Below are 23,078 nucleotides of genomic sequence, written 5' to 3' on the forward strand. Positions count from 1 at the left end.
GAATAACAGTTACAATTTAATCAGGCTACTACCAAGCAGTAATAAATGCAGCAGAATAAATACATTTGAGTACTTTTAAGAAGAGGCAAAAGCAAAATAAGGTAATAAAGTAGGAAGAAACACAAATACAGTAAACTCAGATGAATAAAGTGCATTTTTTAGTAAAGTGCAAGGAGAGAAGAAGTGGGTTGGCCTTCTCAAATGTTCTCTCTGTATTAAGTAGAGTGAACACTAGACTGGGCTGGGCGTCCCAGGTCAAATGTAGGAGCGGGCAACTGCAAAACCACCAACTATAACAACACCACAAGAATGGGGTGGGAGGGAGAGGGAAAAAAACAGTTTCGGGACAGATGAGAACAGAAAGCAATGCCAGAAAATATATAAAATAATTTAGTCAGGCAGAAAATATTTCAGTCAGACAAAATTAAGTTAAACAATTAAACAGAAAAATAAAAGACAGTACTATCTTTAAAACTGCAAGTTTGTACTTAACTTCAGCTTCTAATATAGTTGATTGTAGCCAGCCAAACCACTCAGATATTGAGCAGAAAATAAATTCCCAGCTATGTGGCTAGCACTTAAAGCAGAGAGAAACCGTCTAGGGTAAGAGTTAAATATTGAATAGCAAAGAGGTGAGAACAGCAATAATCCCCTCTAACTGCAGAGGGACAGACAGACCACAATATTCAGTGAAACAATTAAATAGAAAAAACAATTTCAGGACAGATGAGAACAGAAAGCAATGCCAGTAAATACATAAAATAATTCAGTCAGGCAAAAAAATATTTCAGTCAGGCAAAATTAAGTTAAACAATTAAATAGGCAGAAAAATAAAATACAGTATTATCTTTAAAACTGCAAGTTTGTACTTAATTTCAGCTTCTAATACAGCTGATTGTAGCCAGCCAAACCACTCAGATATTGACAAGTAGCCCATAAAGAGTAGCAAGGTTCTACCACATTCAAATGAGCCAAAATGTTGCTGCTGCTGCTGCATTAAATACAGCAGCAGCAACCTTTCCTCTCCTTTGAATGTGGTAGAACCTTGACACTCATTATGGCCTACTTGTCAGTAGTGGAGCCTGCACACTCTCTTAGAAATTTCATACCTTCTGTTTAGCAGCACTCAGTGTTCTCTAACTACAGGTTAAATAAGACTAAAGCATTATCCCTTGAATTCCTATCTGTTGAAGGAAGGCATTCTGAATACCAGGCTATCATGAGTGACTGGTCTGACAGTATTCTCTGTAGATTTCAGCCCTCCAGCAGAAAGAGTTAGGGTACTCAAGGAGGAGAGGAAAATTGTGTTCTTTTTTGACAGAAGAATCAGAATAGTAAAATAGATATTTTGTAAGACTGTCACATCAATTTATTACACTTTTCTAGCAGTTGGTCTATTGGGCTGTACCACTATAATATACTTTAAAGTTGAGACAGTTAACCATCTACAACCACTTTTTATTTACTAAAAGACTGGAGATGAAGTAATGCAATTTTCTAAGCTGTACACAAGTAGATTTCTATACATGCAGGTGGCAAAAACAGTCTTTTAACTCATTCACTCCAATGGAGCTAAGGAAGTTTGCACTGTAACTTCCAATGGGTGGAGCTTAAGCCTTTTCACAGAATAAAATTATATCCTCACATTTCAAACAAACGTTCATATCCCTGGAACCATAGAGGTTATGAAAGAAGTGTAAACGGCACAGTAAACACAGTAACAATTACATTTATAATATCTTGTAAGCAACTTACAATATCTCAGCAACCACACAAGGTACACACATGCTGTCAGCAGCATTTTATTCAACTAGCTGTGAGCTTTCATATAAAGCTAAGGAATTCTGTCTATGTTACTTGGTTCAAAAAACAAAGCAAAACCAATGTCAGTCAACAGAATCCCCTCAAAACTTTAATAACTGATTAGAGCTTTTCTCCAACATGTACCAACTGGACCTCATCGGATATGTTTTATGTTTTTTTTATTTATTTTTGTTTTTATTCATTTAGCTTTTTTTTTATTCTTTTTTTATATATTACTTAGTTGTTGAGATATCTAGAAAAATGTGAAAATGATATCTGTATAAATTAATATCATAAAAACAACAGTTAACATCTGTTTACATGCACTTGACAGAGGTCAAATATTAATGCAGTTGAGTTTCTATTGTGTAAACTTTAAGATGAAATCTTTTAAAATCGTGTACATAGCGTGGCTTCGCAATTATTGATGCAAATATGAGCAAGCAATATTTGACGCCTAGAGGAGACAGTAGGAGTTAACTGCAGATGAACCTGGAGGCGTCAATTGGATGTAATGAGTTAAAATAATATATGTTCCAAAGATTTGTGAATCTTTCCAGACAGTACAGTGGCACAGCAGGTAGCATTGTTGTTTTCTCTGGGTATTTCAGTTTCCTCTCACATTCCAAAGACATGCAGCAGATGGACTGAACACTCTATGCCATGACTGTGCATTTCTCTGTATGGTATGGAAGAACAACAAACCACCCAGTGGTGTGAAACTGGCTGTAGATGATTGTCACTGTTAAAGTGACACCCTGACCCCAAGTGCAAAAAGGGGTTGTGGATGGATGGATGTTACAAAGATTTGTTATTGGTTAATTGTCTCAGTTCTAAACTATAGTATAGTAGTCTAGTATTAACAAGTCTAGCAAAGCTGGTTTAAGTGTAAAATCCATATTCCAGCCAGTTGGGGAGGAGCATGCGGCCTCAAATATCACAAATTGAAAATATTAACCACTGACATTATTTCATCTTATGACTGTTTTTTTTTTTTCATTTATTGACTAGTTAAACTCTTGAGGAACCAGGAGCCCTTTTCAGGTGCAACAACTGGCACTTCTCGGTTAGGTGACTTCATCAGAGTCATCCATTTTACAAGTGCGTGTTGAAGGATTCAATCTCAGGACTATAAGATGAGGCTTGCTAGCAGCTCATATCCTTAACACTCTAGAGTGGGCTGCAAGATCCCTACATCTTTCAATTATACACTACTAGACAACATCATACTAAGAAGTACAAGGTCCAAAATGAAAACTAAACATCATTCAGAAACCCTAATTAGTTTTGTTTGTTCGTTGTTTTTTTTTTTTTCATTTTTTTTAATTATTGGTGTCCTGATGACCTAGCTCATTCTAGACTACCTAACCTTACAGTTAACTCTAGGGTTACATATGCCAGTAGATTCTGGGAAAGGTTTTAAGAGATCCTTGGTGTTTTCTGCTGTTATTTCGGGGTTTCCATTTCATTTTGTTGGCATGACGTCTCCATTATTTAACTGACTTGCTCAGCTATGTTTCATACTTGGTTCTGGTAATCAGTTTGATACCTTGCACAACCTCATCTAAACTTGCATTGTTTTCTTCCTGTTAATAAAATATGTTTGCACACTGTACTTTAAATTTGAGCAAATGAGCAGGGCAATGTCTAAAGACTGGGGTAAATTTAAAGTCTCCTTTCATAATGAGAGTAAAATGAATCAAACATTAAGAACATGGTTTTCTGTGTTTCTCTCATGGCATGCATCCTAACCCAATATTCCAATGTTTGAAGTGTGATTCAGTCTATTAGGACTTAAGTCAGTCACTTTAGTCACACTCTGTAGCATAGTCATTTTGGAACCAAATCACATCAAAGAAAAGAAGGACTCCCGGTAGAATCTGCTCATCTTATTCAATTAACTAGGTTGACTGATGCATGTTACCTCACATGGTTATACTAAGACTTAGTATCAGATGTTGAACACAACATTTTTGTCATCTTTGATTTTCTCTATAAAATGTGGGAGACCTTTAACATTCCTAGACAAAACAACATGAAAGAATAAATTCATGTTGCATTCTTTGGCTGCCAGTAAACTGCAAATGCATACCTAACTAGGGCATAAGGAGATTTACAATATGCTAACCAAGTGGAGAAGAACATGAACCTATTTATTCTGCTTCATTGTTGTAGCCAGTCTAGAGATGCCCTCCTCCTGTCCTACCTTACCCAGGAATCCTAAACTGGTTTGTTTGTCTTTTCGGCTTTTCCTGGTTAGGGATTGCCACAGCGGAACTCCGGTCTGCTAATGATTGGCAGTAGATTTTTATGGTGCCGAGTTGCCAGCCCGACACCCAACCTTCAGCGAAGACATGCCCATTCATGCATGTCTTTTGGAGGCCACTCGACCGCGGGGAGGACATGCAGACTCCACACAGAAGGCACTTCAGCCAAGAATTGAACAGGAGAACCTCTTGCTATGAGGCAACAATGCTACCGCTGAACCACCGAGGCTGAATCCTAAACTGGTTTAAAGTTCTTAAATATGTCAGCTTCTGTTACCCATTCTAATAACTGATTCCACATGTCAACCATCCTCTATGTGAAAAAGTAGCTCCCAATATCAAATTAAATTAGATTCCTTTGATCTAATTGTCATACTACCTCCTGTCTTCCCTCTTTCCTTTCTGTATTAACTTTTTCTACATTTAGACCATGCAAAATGTAAAAAAAAAAAAGGTCTGCATTCTCTGAACTCATTAATATGAACATTTTGCAATTTGCAAGCAACAACTGTTAAATTCCTGATCTGATGTTGTCCTTTCATTCTTCCTCACCTATGGGTCCAGGATCCGATACTAGGATCAGACTCAGCCTCTTTCTACAAGAGTTTGGATCCAAGCCTCATGCTCCTCCCTTTATCCATAATTCCCTAGTCCATCCTTAACTCCTCTGATCTGGTTTGCCACCATAATAGCAAGAATGGAAGAGCCATCCTCTCCATTTAGTTATCAAAAACATTGTTTTTTCATCTTTGGTGAACTTTTTCCTTGCAGTTAGTTTGTAGTAGTTAGTAGTAATTTTTCTGCTCCTCCCTTAGCTTTTGCTGGCATTAAGGACTTAGAGTTTCCACTTTTATATCATTGTGTGTGTGTGTGTGTGTGTGTGTGTGTGTGTGTGTGTGTGTGTGTGTGTGTGTGTGTGTGTGTGTGTGTGTGTGTGTGTGAATTCCTTTACAGTTGTTAAGGTTAATAAGTTTTAAATAGTTGATACATATGGTGTGCAGTTAGTTAGTGTGCATTTAGAGTTACAATTATAGTGTAGTAGTTTAAATTTTAGAAGTTTAAAAGGTAAAAATTTAAAAGTTTAAAATTAAAAGATTTATAGTCTATAGTTATAGTTAACTTAAGACTTTAGTAAAATAATGTTTATTACAGTAGTTTTCTTTAAAACATGTTAGACAAGCCTGAGAAGCAGATGGGATTCAAGAAGTGCACTTCTTGTGGGCATAAGACTCCCAACTCTAATGCCCACAAGAAGTACGTATACTGCTTAGGAACTGCTCATCTGGACACTCCTTGTTCTATTTGCAGTACCTTTATTCTGAGAGCACTGATAGATGAAATGAACTTATTCTGAAGGGATTATTGCCTGCTTGGGCTCAAACCCCCACTAAACCTTCGCAGGTGGTCTCAGAGCTGAGAAAGAGACCTGACAAGTCATCTCCTTCCTCCTCAAAGCCATCAGCTAAATCAAGAAAAGTTTCAGATCCAACAGCCATGGATCCAATAACTATCATCTCCTTCCTCCTCAAAGCCATCAGCTAAATCAAGAAAAGTTTCAGATCCAACAGCCATGGATCCAATAACTATCAGGCATGCTTCGGATCCCATACCTACCTCAGATTTGACAGTTTTGGCCCTAACAACCACCTCCCCAATCCTGCTTGTCTCAGTCTCTGATCTTAGGTCCACAGATCCGATGACCAGAGGTTGCTCTCCAGACTTAGTACTAAAGGCAGTGTCACTACCTCTTCCTTCCAAAAGTTTTGAGACTCCCACCAAACATTCCAAACCACCTTCTTCCATCTCATCTAGGTCCTCAAGGAATTACTTGGAAGCTGATATGGACAGTATGATGCAGAGATTCCTTAGAACTCAAATTCAGATGGAGATAATTTCAACTCTATACACTACCAGATCCATGAGCTCTCCTGCTAGGAAAAATATTATCCTCTTCTCTAATTCAATGCCTGGCTTCAGAGCCCAATGATCTTAGATCACCGAGAGATTCTATGTTAGATCTGAGGATCTGCTCTCCCTTGGATCCAACAGCTACCCTAAACAGTCCTGTTCCATTGTTTTCCGATCAGAGCGGGTCTCGGATCAGAGAGGGTCCCAGATCAGAGTGGGTCTTGGATCCAAGAGATCTACACCAGGTCCAAGGACCATGGTTTGTCTCATGCTTTTTCATATCCATCCCTTCCACTGGGTGCCTTGACCCTGGAGAGCTCAGATCTGATTCTCTCCACTCGGCATGGATCCAGGGTAGCCCATCACTTCCCTGCCTTAGCTACTTTGGCTCTGAGGGTGGGGATGGAGGTTTCCCCAGGTCCATCAGTCTTCTGGATTGTAGAAAGGGCTTCCTCTACTAATAGGTAACTGTCCTCTCAACTCTTGGGTCCTACCGCACATCCTTCATTGGCTTTAAGCTCTGAGTTTATCATTATTGTTCCTTCAGGTCAACCAGTTCCAGAAGGCCTCCAGTCACACTCCCCACAGGGATTTCCCACCTCCTCCACCTTCGACGTGCAAGAGGAGACATGTAGACTCCCCCATGGAGTTTCTCACAGAGGACACAGACTTTGATGAAGGTGAAGAATCCCCCCAATCTCCACCTGATGATGTTTTCATTGAGGACAGCAATGAAATCCTTAATGAAATCCTTAAGCAAAGAGGTGGTTGGTCTTCCCAAAATCCTTCTCCTGGAGATTCAGTGTTCCTGGAGGATTTTGGCACTGGCTCACCTACATCTTACTTGACCCCCAATAGATGGGTTTTTCAGTCTTGTCTCCTGCCGGACATGGAAGGAACCAGCGGCTGTCAAAGCTGTATCCAAACATCCAGATAAGTTTCACCCTCCCTTGCAGACCAACTATATTGGAGAAAGGATGTTGCAGTGGATGCCATGGTTGTGGCAGCAGCTATGAAGAAGGAGATAGCACAACAAAGCTCCGCTGTCCATCCACCAAACAAGGAGTCCAGAGCAATGGACAGATTTGGGAAGTGCATCTACGCCCAGCTACTTTTGCACCAAGATCATTAAATTACATGGCATATTTCATGTTTGCAGAAAGATTTGATCAAGGAGTTTTCAAACTCTCTAGCTGAGACCATGTTGCTGGAGGACCTAAAGAAAGTTTCTCCACAACTGGCCACTCTATCTTCTGTCACTAATTCGTTGATGAGGCTTATTTCCCATGTAGTGGGAGGCACCTCTCAAGCAGTCAGCTCAGGCATAGCAGTAAGGCATCATGCCTGGATGAGGCTTTGTGATTTTATGGAACACATTAAGACTTCCTTCGTAAACACCCCCTTCAATGGCTCCTCCTTGTTTGGGACATCAGTAAAAGAAACTCTTACGAGGGGGTGTTGAAAAGTTCTAAGTCCAACCAAGAAGAGAATGATGTGGAGCCATGAAACTTACAACAAGCTATTCAATATATTCTCCCCAAAGTTCAACACACTTGGCACAGCATCTCTGAAGTTTCTGTAACCCTGCCAAGAAAAAGTCTGAAGTCTGGTCACTGAAATACTGCTCCACTGCTGCAATCCCCTCTGAATCACTTGAAAATTGCTGCCCTTTCAAACTCTTTTTAAGGTTTGGAAACAGGAAATAGTCAAATGGAGCAAGATCTGGTGAGTAGGATGAATGGTCTATGCAGTGAAATCCCACTTTCATCAACACATCCATTGTTTTGCCAGCCTTGTGAACAGATGCATTGTCATGCAAAAAGAGAACTCCTTTCTGCAGCTTCCCTCTCTTTTTATTTCTTTCAATGCTCCTTTAAATGGCACAGGAAGTTACTTTAGTATTCTGCCTTAACTGGTTAGCCCCTTGCAGGACAGTCAGTCATTACAACACCTTCCCAATCCCAAAACACTGTGACCATGACCTTTCCTGATGACTTTTGGATCTTGAACTTTTTGGCCTTGGTGAACCTGTGTGCCACCATTGGATGGACTGTTTCTTTTGTATCAGGATCATAGTGGTGAAACCATGTTTCATCAACAGTAACTAGTCATTCCAAAAAGTTGGCACCAGCTTGACAAAAATGCCACAAAATCAACTTGGAAGTGTTCACTCAATGTCTTTTCTCATTGGCATTCAAATACTTGGGCACGCACTTGGATGACAGCTTTTGCATACCCAGCTGCTCATGGATTATAAACCCAACATATTCCCTTGCTATCTGTAGTGTCTCAGCAATTCTTTTAGCTGATATTTGCTGATCTGCCAAAATCAGGTCATGGATATGGTCAACAATTTCAGTAGTTGACAGCTTTTGAGGCCACTCAGACCTTGCTGCATCTTCAGTTTTAAAATCCATCCATGTTGAAAGTTTGCACACCACTTCTTCACAGCTGAGTAGGAAGGGCACTTGTTCATGGATTTCCTTTGGAGTTTTCTTCTGCAGGAATAGGAACTTCATAATGGCTTGGAGTTCCACACTTGAAAATTCTACACTTTTCATTGACATAGTTCAATCAATTATCTGAAACAATGTCAAAACACAGCATTACAATTCTGCAAATTGGCACTCTACAAAATGTAATAACCCTCATTTCAGCTACAGGGGCAAAATAATGCTCAGCATTTAGAAAGTTGGTCGGGCTTAGAACTTTTCAGCAACCCCTCGTACCTGCACCAAGCAGGAAGGAAAGACCCTGTGTTTGTTGGAATCAAGTTTTTTTACTCCTCAGCATACATTCTCCAGGAACCAGTGAGGTAGAAAGAAGATGTGATTCCATAAATTTCAGGGACTTTTTAAGGATTCACAGGGAGATACCTCTTTCAGAGGCAAAGGAGGATGTTTCAATGGTAGACATTCCCCCAGAGGCAGAGGGAGTCTGCAGAATCAGGGCGTTAGGGATTCTTTCTCTGACAGTCCCTATCACTGCTCCTGATTCGCTACCCAACTGTCCATCTCTGGAGGCAGTTGGGGGTTGTTTTTCCTTGCACCTAGATGCCTGGACAAACATCACAAACAATAACTGGGTTTTAAGCATAATATCCAGAGGCTATTATATTCCCTTTTCCCTTCTGCCTCCAGGACAAAGGAGGAAATTCCCAGATGTTCCGCCCAGTCAAAGTCACACAGCTCAAGAAGTGCAAAATCTGCTTAGAAAAAGAGTCATCCAAGAGGTTCTGACTGAACAGAAAGGATTCAGAACTTACTCCCACTCCTTTTTGATGCCAAAAAAAACTGGGGACCTAAGACTGATTCTGGATCTAAGCAGTCTAAATCAGTATGTAAAGAAGTCCAAGTTGTGCATGATTACATTCCAGTCCATCTTGCCTCTTCTAAAAAAGGATGATTGGATGTGCTCCACAGATATCCAGGACGCACACTATCACATCAAAAGAGACAGGTGCTCCAAGGGGAACCTATGTTCCCAGCTGGGACCCAATCATTATCAATTCCAACCATTGCCCTTTGGACTTACCACAGCCTCCCAGGTATTCACCAAATGTATGGTAATCATGGCAGCTCACCTGATGCTGAAAGGATTCCAGGTGTTTCCCTAGCTAGATGATTGGCTCCTTACTGCCCCAACCAGGCATCAACTCATTCAAGCCAAGGATTGTTTACTCTAAACCTCAAACTTCCTGGGAATAACCATAAACCTGACCAAATCCAAGTTGACCCCTGTGCAGAATCTAGAGTTTATAGGAACTCAGCTGAATACCATACACCAAGTGACTTCTCTTCCTGTGTACTGAGTCACATCATTGAGAACTTTCCTTTAAGTATAATACACTTTATTAATCCAGTACTAGACTTACTATCCCATCCATCTCCTCCTGCGAAGTTGAAGTTGAAGGCTCTTAGATCAATGTCAGCCACCATTATCTAGTCCTCTTAGCCAGGTTCTTCATGTGAATACTCCAGTGAACCCTAGCACTGCAGTGGTCATTCCTTTACCAGTCTCTGTCTGTTCCCATAAGACTCACAACAATCTGCAAATGTCATATCCAGTGGTGGATACAGCCAAAAGACCTGTTATTGGGAAAACCATTCTCTCCCCCCCAATTCACATTGACCATGGACACTTCCCAGATGGGGGGGCATTACAAAGGAAAGATGGTCCAAAGCAAGTGGTCCCCCTCAATGACCAAGCTGCATATCAATTTCTTGGAGATGAGAGTAGTCCTAATATCATTGTCAGCCTTTCAGGATACTCTTCCTCTGAGTACAATGGTTATTCATACAGACAACATGTCAGTAGTCTGGTACATCAACAAATAAGGAAGAACCCAATCAGGCCATGAGAGTCTGGGAATGGGTGATCTCTTCAGACTGCTTTCTAGTTGCAGCACATATACCAGGGAAACCAACATGCTGGCAGACAGACTCAGCAGGTCCATTCTGATTCCTCATGAGTGGTCTCTCAATCAATCAGTAGTGAACAGAATTTTCAGCCATTGGAGCCAGACTTGCTGCAACCTATTTGCCTCTCCCCTCAACAAGAAGTGCAGCAAGTACTTTGCACTAATCCCCCCACAGGGGGAGTCACCAAGGGATGCTCTAGCTCATGACTGGCCCCCAGTCTACTTTATACTTATCCTCCTTTTCCTTTGAATCACAGATTTCCACAGAAAGCAAGCAGGCTAAAGAGCTCGGTCATCCTCATTTCCCCCTTCTGGCCTCATCAGGTGTGGTTCCCCTTCCTATGGTCTCATCTCAAATACCCTCCATGGATTCTGGAGCCCAAGCAGGATCTTCTGTCTCACTCATCAGAATCCCAGCATCCCAGTCTCTAGCCCTCAAACTGACCACATGGTTTCTCTAATTCCAGTGATATTAAGACAGTTCAGGCTTGCATTACCAGTACATAACATTATTTTAGCTTCCAAGAAGTCTTCCATTAAGAAAGTATACAGATGTAAGTAGAAAAGGTTTTCTGTATGGACTTCCAAAGAGAACATTGAACCCCTTTCAGCCCCTATTCCAGTCATCCTTCTTTTTCTCGGTACTATTTTCAGAGAAGGAGTTATTTTTTAACAATAAATTGCAATTAGCTGCAATATCCAATTTTCATACAGGGAATGAGCTTTATTCTCTGTCTGCTTCTGGACTATGTAAGGCATTTATGAAAGGAATTTTCCTTTTTAGACCGCCCATAAGGGATCCTTACCATCCTTGGGATCTCACAATAATTCTCCAAGGGTTGACTCAAAAGCCCTTTGAACCAGCAAACAGTTGTTATTTGAAATATCTGTCTTGGAAAATAATCCTATTGGCAGCCATTACGTCAGCAAAGCGAATTTCAGAAATTACAGGCCTTGTTAGCAAAGCCTCCTTATATCATCTTTCATAAGGATAGAGTATCATTATGAACAAATCCTTCCTTTATGCCCAAGGTAGCTACTGAATCTAAAATGAACCAGTCCATTCAACTCCCAGAGTTTTTTCCCAATTTTTCTAACAAGGGTCAATACATGCTTCATCTTCTTGGTGTTCATAGACAATTACGTTTCTATCTTCACAGAAGGAAACAGCATAGGAAATCTAACCAGCTTTGGCCTTTTCTCCCAATTGCCGGGATCTAGTGGTTTCTAAAATTACTCTGGTTGAATGGATTACAAGTTGTATTTCACTGATTTACAATCAAAAAGGTTTGGAATTGCCTCATATTCCTAGAGCCCATTCTACTAGATCTACAGCAACCTCAGCTGCCTTTTCTGCCAGAGCTTCAATCGATGATATTTGTGCTGCAGCTACATGGTTAAGGACTCATACTTTTTTCACACACTACAAATTGAACATTATCTCTAGAAACAGAGCTTCCTTTGATTCGACAGTGCTCCGGCATGTCCTTCCATAAAGGCCACCCAAGGGTTATGTAGCTGGGGACTCTAACCCATAAGTGAGGAAGAATGAAAAGGACAACATCAGATTTAGAGTTATACACTTACCATAGCATGGCATCTGTATTGTCCATCTTCATTCTTCCTCACTTAACCCTCCCATCCATCCCCCGACCAATACCCCTAGAAGGACTTCTAGATGTCATAGGACCCTTAGGTTCCTAGTTTGATCCTCATCAGGATTTGCTTATTAGGGCCCTCTGTAGATTTTATGAATGACTGAGAAATAGGGCAGGAAACTTGATCTGAGGAACTGAGATTGGACTAGGGCATTATGGGTAAAGGGAGGAGCATGAGGCTTGGATCCAAAGTGTTGTAGAAAGCGGCCGAGTCAGATCAAAGGATTGGATCCTAGATCCATAGGTGAGGGAGAATGAAAACGGACAACACAGATGCCAAGTTACTCTAAGTACGTAACTTCCAATCCAGCTATTTGAATACTTGCACCCTAAAAATGCTCATGTTTCTTATTCTTATAACCTCTCACTATATTCCCAATTGTATGATATGTATAAAGTTTTCTTGCTTGACCTTACAAACTGCATCTGTGTGATATTTCTCAAGGAAACTGTGACAAGTATTAATTTTGTTGCCTTCCTTAGTACCGAGTCCACATCTTTCATATTTCTACTTTTGTAGACTGTTATATGCCAATATACTCTCTTTTATTTGCATAGCTTTTACAGTTATAGTAACTGCTTTTCCTACTAAAGTAAGCTGTAAGGAATTTTCAAATGTTATATTAATGTATTTATCATTTATTCTACCCACAATACATGTCTCAAAACATACTGTAATGTCTCCCCATAATCATAATCGTAAAACAGCTGTAACAACTCTGTCACAAACTGCAATCATAGATTCTACAAACTATCTTGTGATAGAATCACAGTTGAATCTTGTTATATTCTCACAAGCTTTAGGATTGCTTATCTTTATTATGTGTATGATTATATCATTAAATATTGAACACTTCAAAGAGCAAATGAAAAAATGATTTGATTTTAATAACTCTTGACAAAGAACATTCACCCTTCTGAGCATTCACTCATAAACTGTGCCTACATATATCTATATCTATATATACAGTCGATATAAAAAGTTTACACACCCCTGTTAAAATGCCAGTTTTTTGTGATATAAAAAATGAGACCACAATAAATGATTTCAGAACTTTTCACACCTTTAATGTGACCTATAACCTGTACAATTCAATTGAAAAACAAACAAATCTGTTGGGGAGGAATATAAAAAATTAAAAAAAAAACAAATCCGTTAGGGGAAAAAATTTAAAAATAAGTGGTTTTAGGGAAATTATTGACCTGTCTTTATGGCAGAACTACATGTTTTACAATTTTAAAGCTGTAAATGTTTCATGGTCCTTTACTTTTTAGTGCAAACTTGTGGTATGTACTCAAATAAAGCTCCATGCATTACAAAAAATTATGCTTCTATCTCCAATCATAACCAGCTTATTATGAGTTCTCTACATGGATGTCATGATTCACCTCCCAAGCTTTGCTTTACTCCAGTCTCAAAGAGAATTTCTTGGCATCCATGCTTTAGACACAAACAAGCTTGTTCTGATCCTAGACCCAATCATAATCCTCTATGTTGTTATTATTACAGTTGTTATTTTGAAGTACTGTGAAACATCTTATAGTTATAGAAAAAGAAAACAGGCAAAACGTGATTTTCTTTGTTGTGTAAATATTTGGGATAAACACACACACACACGTATTTCATGTTCAATAATTTATGTATATATCTGTTCCTATATCTATAGAGCTGTAGCTACATCTCTTTCTCTGTCTCTTTCTCTCTCACACACTGTGGTTGTATGAAATATGTGTGAAAAGTAAGCTGAGAGAATAAGATTTGGTAATGGTAACTGTACAAATGAGGATAAGAGTGAATGGGGTAAGTTTGGGTGAAGATAAGCAAAGAGAATGCATAAAGTGCATGTGTGTGTGTGTGTGTGTGTGTGTGTGTGTGTGTGTGTGTGTGTGTGTGTGTGTGTGTGTGTGTGTGCATGTGTGTGTGAGTGTGAGTGTGAATCTTGTGCAGTGGTACTGTTAGGGAAAGTGTTTTTGTTATGGTAATGTGTAGGGCTGGTTGCCCGTTCAATTCTCAGTTAGAGCGTCTTCTGTGTGGCGACATGCGTGAATGGGCGTTCCTTTGTTGAAGGTTGTGCGTTAGGCCTGGCAAGCCAGCACGTCAAAAATCTACTGCCAATCATTAGCAGACCGGAGTTCCACTGTGGCGACCCCTAACTGGGAAAAGCCGAAAAAAACAAACAAACAATGTGTAGGGCTGGTGTTAGGGGCAATGGTAGGGTTACAGTTAGCAAACATGAGGAAGGATGGACATGGGCAAGAAAGGTGCTTAACAAAGTTTTGTTAAGCTCATTTCAGCTCTATTAAATTCTAGTCCAGCATTAAGGCATAACAGCAGCCATCGCAGATCAGTGCACTAAGCAGTTTCACAATTTTAAGCTGTTAAATACTTTGCTGTCACACAAAAGCAAACGTGGTGGAATAAAATGTCAAACCTCTTTTAAAGCTATTCATTCATCAGACACTTTGCTTCTGTATAGTGTCTGTGTGGCTTCGTTAAGTGCTTCACAGATTTCAAAGCTGTAAAACACTTTGTGCTCATACCTTTTTTCTACAACTGGTAATATCTGGAGCAGATAAAGCTACGTCTACTACAAGGAATTAAGATCAGGACTCTCAGATCAATATGACTTCTCACTATGTATTCTTGAAATAGATGGCATGATACTCTGCTCCACACTCAAGGTGTCTTTCTTGACATCCTTGCATAAAACTTATAAGTTTGTTAAGATCAGAGACCTGATCACAATCTTGTGTAATATGTTCAAGACATGAATGTCAATAAATTCATCATGAGAGCTGAGCGAAATGAAGCTTGACATGTGAATCTTGACATCCATGTAGAGAACACATAACAAGTGTGTTATGGTTGTAGAAGAAATCCTACTTCTTGATAGAACATGGGGCTTTGTCTGTTTCAAGTTCTATCAGCTGTAATAAAAGGAAAACTGCAGGAGCAGTAGGAACATGCGCTGTTTTTACAACGTTGAGAGCACAAAACACTTAGCACTGCCACATAGACAGAGGGCTAAAGTGAAGTAACCCTCTGCTGGTTATGTGGCTTTAAAAGCTGTTAGACGTTTCTCCCTGGCATACTTTTTGTGACAGTGAAGTGTTCTGCAGCCTTTAAAGCTGCTTTGCCTTTTCTCTGTGGTGGACAGAACTGACGACTATTCTGCTCTAGTGCAAGACTAGAGCATAGACACACTCAGAGGTGCTTAGCAAAATTTTGCTAACGCTTGCCTTATGACAGAAGGGTGCTTAATACATTTGTCTTTTCTCCAAATTTGGGGTGTAATTGTTACATTCTACTTGCTGCAGTAAGAATAATATGATATTACAACAGCCTAATATGTTCATGTCTGGAATGTGGATTACAAGATGGCATACAAAACTAGAGTGTAAAGGATACAAATGAATTTCATAAAACATATTCAGGGTCTGTGAGATGTGACATATGCAGAAAATGGAAATTACTGGGCAATACAGTCTAGGTTTCAGGAAGTAAGGGAAACCTCATGTTTGTTCTTGATAACTAAGGTTAGTATCTTACATGAATATCTGTGACTAAATGGTCCCCCAGACTCTAAAAGATTAAGTAGGGTTAAGGTTAGACCAAGGTGAACCACAGAACTCAGTTTTATTTATTTGTTTTTCATTTTGAAAAGGATAGTTAGTTTATGGAACAGAATTCCAAACAAAAAAAATGTTAAAATAAAAAGGTTTAAGAGAACATGCGATGCATATACAGAGTGGAGATGTTGTGAACTTTTGTAATGCTAGTAGGCCTTGTAAACTTATGTTCTTGTTTATAGACTACAAAACATATACATACATATGCCCACATGCACATCTCTGTAAGACTAGTCTTCATGGACATCTTAGCTAAAGAAAAGGTTGAAAGCTAAGTTCTCCATCTACTATTTTATTGATGGCTTACTATGATCACTTTCTCTGCTGTTGAACCAGTGAGACTGTACCATTGAATACAGACTCAGAAAGTCAGAAAAGACGTTCTATGGCATTAATATTGTAACTATGGATCTTGACATAGGAAATTACTCTGAAAATCTCAACCCTTTTGATGAGGAACTTCCAAGGCAGAAAAGTGATATCATATATGTGATGAACATTCTAATCAGGACACACATTGGGCTATCCAGTTCTTCCTATGTATGTGCTGTGTACTTAATATAGCACATTACTTTTATGCAACATTTCATCTGCTTGTCAGTAAATATATAAAAAGAAAGTGCACAGGCTGTTCTTTTTATATACAACAGTTTACAGGGAAAGATGTTAAAGGAACAATTTTGTTTGTTAGGAGAATGGTGCATGTGGGTAAGCCAAGCTTTTTGACTAGCAAATAATCATCTATCATTTGTGTACTAATATACAAACCAGATGTCATGAAGATAATGAATCACCTTTTGTTTTTATTGCCCATTGGAGGTTATTTATTGATTGCCTGACTGATTGTATTTAGAGCACTCTATAACTCATATAACCAGTCTCTTTTCCTAACTATAACTAGTATGACTCACCGTTACAGTGAAACCAGGAACCAAAACGATAATAACTGCAACACCAAGATGAACCAAACCAAGAATACAGTGCCACAAGAACTCCACCAGGATGGTGACACAAACGTTTATTAAGCAGTTTTGTTGGGTTATAGCAAAAGACTTATGCAGAATAATAAATAACCACATATACATCCATTAAATACAATCCCAAGATAAAAACACATGACCTGATCAACCAATAAAGTGCTCCAACCCATTAATTAACAACAGAATTTCCTAGTTTAAAAAACCTTAATGAAAATTTATTTTATAAAAGGCACAAATATATACAACTGAAGAAACATTAAACAAATATAAAATTAATAAACTTTGTGAATGTTTATTACCCTTAGGTTGCAAAACTAAACAACATATGAATGCAACCTAAGGAAACTACCAGTACTGATGTTGTCAAATCAATAAAGTCTGTTGTTAATGTCCTTCTGGCAAGCTGGGTTTCATGCCAAAGATAGTTTTCAAAAAAGGTTCTAGTATAAAGCACCTCCTTGAAAGTGAGAGTGATAATCACAGCAGTTTTGCCAGTTTTGGGACCAGAAAATGTGGCTGTTGTTCACAGTGTCATCTGGTTTTGAATTGTGACCATATTAAAATCAACCACATCCCTATTAAACCGAATGGGAAATTTTCCTGTAAGTCTGTAGGGATAGTTTATGCTGCCCTATGTCAACACTGTAATTGCTTCTACATTGGTAAAACTAAAAGGAGGTTTAGGGACCGAATCTATGAACATTACAGGGACATAAAAAATGGTAATAGAAACAATGCTTTATATAAGCACATTGAAAAACACTCGTCACATTGTTTTCTTTTTTTTAGTTGTTGAAGGGGTTAAGAAAGATCCCAGGGGAGGCCCTTGGGAAGATTACTTAGAGTTTCGGGAACTCTGCTGGCAGATTAAATTGAAAGCTTGTGTCCCCCCAGGACTTAATGACAACATCAGTATTGGTAGTTTCCTTAGGTTGCGTTCATATGTTGTGTAGTTTTGCAACCTAAGTGTAGTAAACATTCACAAAGTTTATTGATTTATATTTGTTTAATGTTTCTTCAGTTGTTGTTTATATTTGTGCCTTTTATAAAAGAAAATTTCATTAAGTTTTTTAAACTAGAAACGTTTGTTGTTAATTAATGGGTTGGAACATTTATTGGTTGATCAAGTCATATGTTTTTATCCTGGGATTGTATTTAATGGATGTATATGTGGTTATTTATTATTCTGAAGAAGTCTTTTGATAAAACCCAATGAAAGCGCTTAATAAACATTTGTATTACCATCCTAGTGGAGTTATTATGGCACTGTATTCTTAGTTTGGTTCATCTTGGTGTCACCCCTACATTGCCTCCTCTCATATTTGTTGTTTTTTTTTTAAAAACAATTTTATTGATTTTCACACATTAACAAATGATCATATTAGTTTTAACATACAATTGAGAAAAGTATTTGTAAATAAATCAATAAAATAACTGAAGTATTTACAAGAACATCCACTTTTATAAACATTCATTTGTAAATAAACTGATTAATATATCCAGAAACAATTTATTCTTTTTTTAACAAATTCTGTAAACTCACCCACATGTTATATGCATATGTTTTCCTAAATGTTCGTGATTTGATAGTTAGAAGTTTTAAATGACATAGATCAGTAATACCATTTTTAAACTCTGTAAAAGATGGAAGGGATTCAGAAATCCAATTTCTGGTAATGATCTTTCTGGGTACTGCTAGTATTGACTACAGTAAAGGAAGTTTTATTTTTTTAACACATGTAGGAATTGATGTATTAAAGAGAACCATAGATCGATTTATGGTAAAACAGTCTGTGAATAATGCTTGTAACAAGTTATTAATATTCTCCCAATAAACTTTCAGTTCAGAGCAATCATAAAACATATGTGTCCATCCTACATTTGACTCTAATTTATACCTCTTACATAAGTTGTATTTTTTATTGATTTTATTCATAATTTGTAGTGTATAAAATTATCTATACATAAGCCTCCAAGTGTATAACTTCCACTTAAGAGTAGATGTTGTTTTACCAGCTGATTCCAGGAAATATATTTTATCTTGTTTTTTAGGTATTTTGTTGTTGATTATGTATTAATATTTCCAAAAGCTTTCTGGACAACTATAAGTTTCTTCTCTTCTGATCCTATAAATATAAGAAATTTTACCTTTGTGAGAGGATTTGCATTGTATATTCAATCCTAGATAGTCTATCAAAATAGAAGTTTTCCTTCTTATTGCAGGAGACATTCTGTCAAGTTTGTTTAATAAGAACTGTCTAAAGGTTTGCATATCTAGACAAATAGACTTATCTAATTCAAATTATTGTGTGAGTGAGTGTAAAGTTTTAACTTTCCTATCAGACATCATATGAAACCAAAAATGTTATTCTTTTTGTTTAAGTAATAAGTTTTTATTTGGATCAGATGATATTATGATTATATCTTATGACAACGCTATGGAAAATATCAAAAAGAACCTTTCATTTTAAATAGGGTGTTTACATATAAAGTTCCTAAAAGTTATTAGAATATTAGAAATGTAATTTGTTGAGTGTTTTGGTGTAACATAAGTAGTGAAGTAATCTTTTATAATCCATATCATAGGATTATTTAATAAATCTGTTTTGTAAGCCTGTGGTTTTATAATGAAGTCTGCACTTATTATTTCCCAATAAATTTTCCATTTGGCTGAATAAGATGAGTCCACTAACTCAGATATAGTCTTGATTATGGAAGAAATTGAATATAAGCCTAGGTCTGGGAGGGCTAATCCCCCTTTGGTCCAACTGTTTACATGATATTTAAAAGCTTTCCTTGGTTTTTTGGGGGCCCAAAAAATCTTAATAACATTGAGTTTATTTTTAATTAAAGTTTTAGAAGGTAATAATAAAATACATTGAATAATGTAGAGAATCTTGGGAAGAATTATTATTTTAATTATTGTTAATCTTTCTTCCATTGTAAAAATATATTGTGTTCCAGCTGGTTCTAAGTGTTTGCATATTTTCAAAACATTTATTATAATTTAAATGGATTATAGTCTTGATATCTTTGGCTAGAAGGATTCCTAAATATGTAATTTGATCAGTGAGAGATTCATTTTTATAATATTTTCGTTTTAGTTTGTTTTTACTTGAATATATGGGAAGAATTATGTTTTATCATCATTGAGAATTAATCCTGGCATTTTTTGAAATCCATCCATAGAATCAAATAGAGATGCAATGGAAGAATCATTCCCTTTTGATGTTATAAAGACATCATCAGCAAAGAGCTGAATTTTAGATGAAGTTTCTGTATTAATATTTAATCCTTCTATATTTTAATTTCTTCTTATTTCATTAGCCCAGGGTTCCATTACAAGGGTAAATATTAAAGGGGGTCTATATCAAAACATTGAAGTTTTAAAACTTCAAATGTTCTAATATCGACCCGTTTTGAGTGAATGCTAAAAATACCAAAGCTGCAGAGCACCAAATTTGGTTGGCCAGCTCTGTGGCTTTGCTATTTTCAGTGCTGTGGTGGAAATTTATGGGTCGGGTTCAGGTAAGTGTGCGATTGTATGGTTGTTAGGATTAGGGCGCGGGTTAGGTGAGTTAGGGTTGGGGCGCAGGTTAGGTGAGTTAGGGTTAGGGTGTGGGTTAGGTGAAGTAGGGTTAGGGGTGGGTTAAGTGAGTTAGGGTTAGGGCGCAGGTTAGGTTAGTGCACAATAGTGACGGACCTCAAGGTTAGGGTTTGGGTTAAGGTAAGTGGATAGATAGTGTATGTATAGTTTAGTGTAGGGTTAGTTGTAGGATTATAAGTGTATGTGTGTGTATTGATGTTTTTTAGGTGTGCTTATGTTGTGTGTATGTGTTTCAGAATATCAATTTTTTTCCCAAGGAAAAAATTTGCTGTTCTGAATGTTCGATATTATGTGGTTTCGATATTTTAGGTTAGATGAAATAGCATTCGCTATTTTCATCTTTAGATAACATGATATAAATGCATTAAAGGAGATTGTGGGCAACCTTATTTAGTTCCTTTAAAAATTGGGATATTTTGTGAAATAGATGTACCAATTTTAATATATGCTAATGTCCCTTTATATAAGTGTTCTATTAGGTTTACAAAGTTTCTTGAGAAATGTAGGCATTCAAGTAAAATAAACAAGTAATCCCAGTTTGCCAAATCAAATGCAGAGTTTATATCTAAGCTTATTAATGTCAGGTCTCTTTTCTTCTTTTCAAAATAGTCTATTAATGCTGAGGTTCTTTTAATGCTGTCAGATGTATTTCTGTTAACAATAAAGACTGTTTAATCTTCTTGTATTAAATGTGGAAGACATTTTTGCAATCTTCAGCATGGATATTCATAAAAATTTTATAGCTGATGTTCAGTAATGAGATAGGTCTATATGAGGAGCAATTCTTTGGGTCTTTATTGGATTTCAGACTAGGTAAAATAAATGTATATTTCTAAGATGTATGGATTTTATAATCATTCTGGGCCATTAAGAATACATTTTGAAGTAAAGTCAGAGCTCTTTGGGGCATTATTTTATAGATTTCTGGTATGATACTATCATTGCCTGGTGCTTTATTTGGTTTAAGTTTTTTGATTTGAGTGTGAATATCTGAGAGAGTTATAGGTTTATCTATAAAATCAGTTTGCTATTTGTTAAGCTTTTTATTAATATTTTTACTAATAACTTCTTTTATGTTATCTTTTGGCTCCATTTTGATTGTATTTTGATTAATTTTAAGAAAGTGGTCTCTAAATTCATCTATGTCATTTAAATTCAAAACTTTATTTTTTTTAATAGAATAGATCTCTTTAATATGATTATGTTTATTAAGTCTTTTCGTTTTGTTTTTAAGATAATTTAAATGTTTAGGATTCATTGAGAAAAATAGAAATTTACATTTTTCCAGACAAATCCTAGTCTTATGATTTCATATTTCCTTGTATTCATTATTTAATTTATCAATTTCTCCCCTTACATCTCCATTGGTAAGTTTATCTTTGCTATTTAGTTTTAGCTTGTCTAATTTATTCTGTATCTTCTTTAAGTCTTTAACCCAAGATTTCCTTTTATAATTGTACCATCTGTTAATTTGTCCATATAAACATGCTTTTAGGGCATCCCATATGCATTTCTATAAAGTTTTGAGTCTCTTGGTCCAAGAATTCTTTGAACTCTTTCAATTGAGAAAGATAAGCTGGGATTCTTCTGAGTTGTACATTGAATGTTACATTGATAGAGAGTTCAAAAGTAATTGACTTAACATCAGACAGCAGGCAAGAGATAATCTTAGATTTGGTTAAGTCATTAACTATTTGATTAGATATCATAATTCTATCTATCTTAGAGTAGGATTTATGTCTATTTGATAAAAAAAGTATATTGTAATGATTTAGGGTTAGCTTGTTCATATATATCATATAAATTATATGAACTAATGATGTTAAGTGTTTGGCCTGAGAAGTTATTTTTCTATTTCCCAGAGCACTAGACTCATTTTCTTTTAGAATACAGTTAAAATCTCCTGCAATGGTGATATTTCCTTTTGATAGGAGAACTACTTAATTTAGATGTTGCTTTACTGTATTGATACCTATACCTAGCATCCAATATACAATGATCAATGTGAAAATTTTCCTATTGATTTCTACTATGGCTAAACAAAACATTGCCTTATCATCCTGATATGACTTTGTTATCTTAGGAGATGGTGGTGACTTATTCCAAAGGATGGCTACTCCTCTTTTTTTTTCTTGTAATGCTCTGAACTCGTTAAGACAATATATCTGTTAGTATTTATTGTATTTATATTTTCTTTTAACAAATGTGTTTCTTGTAAAAAGATCAAATTAGATTTGTGTAAAGTTAAATATCTGTATAAACTTCCTCTTTTACATGGATTATTTAAACCATTGATGTTAATTGAAATGCCTTTTAATGTAACCATTCTAAATATGTATGGGTGGTAGTTAAAAGATATATCATGTTGTTACCTAATAGGTTTCTTATAGTTTTCCCTCCTCCTCTCATATTTCTTGAGCTAACACAAATCTATTCTAATCTTTGTCAGATTAACAAGAGTTCCAAATCTCCCAGACTTGACTTTTTCAGAATCGACCATACTTATTTCATCAAAAAAGAGAAACCTACCAGAAACAGATTAACTGAATGTGGGATTCAAGTGTAAGTAACTTTTCTTTAAATTGGAAGCAATGATTGCAAAAAGATAGGGGCCAACCTCATGGTTATGTGAGCCTGCTTCCAACTTCCCCAGGAAATTAATGTGGACTCTCATTCTGGCCTACACTGTAGCATTCTCACCATGGTCGGGGAAAATGGGCTGGCTGCTGTCCTGGATGTGAATGAATGCATTAATTGGATTCCAGGAGAAGGAGCTTCAAGACTGTCAGAACATAGTACATGAAA

At 37.0% G+C, this 23,078-nt stretch overlaps 1 protein-coding gene across 7 annotated transcripts in view; it reads right to left on the bottom strand.

Moving 5' to 3' along the window:
* GDA (guanine deaminase) overlaps nucleotides 1-23,078 on the bottom strand; it is a 1,032,722-nt gene that overhangs the window by 812,741 nt on the left and 196,903 nt on the right. The window lies entirely within an intron of this gene.

Source organism: Protopterus annectens, chromosome 2.part2 (assembly GCF_019279795.1).
Source record: "Protopterus annectens isolate FY-2018-M chromosome 2.part2, PAN1.0, whole genome shotgun sequence".
Taxonomy (NCBI): Eukaryota; Metazoa; Chordata; order Ceratodontiformes; family Protopteridae; genus Protopterus; species Protopterus annectens.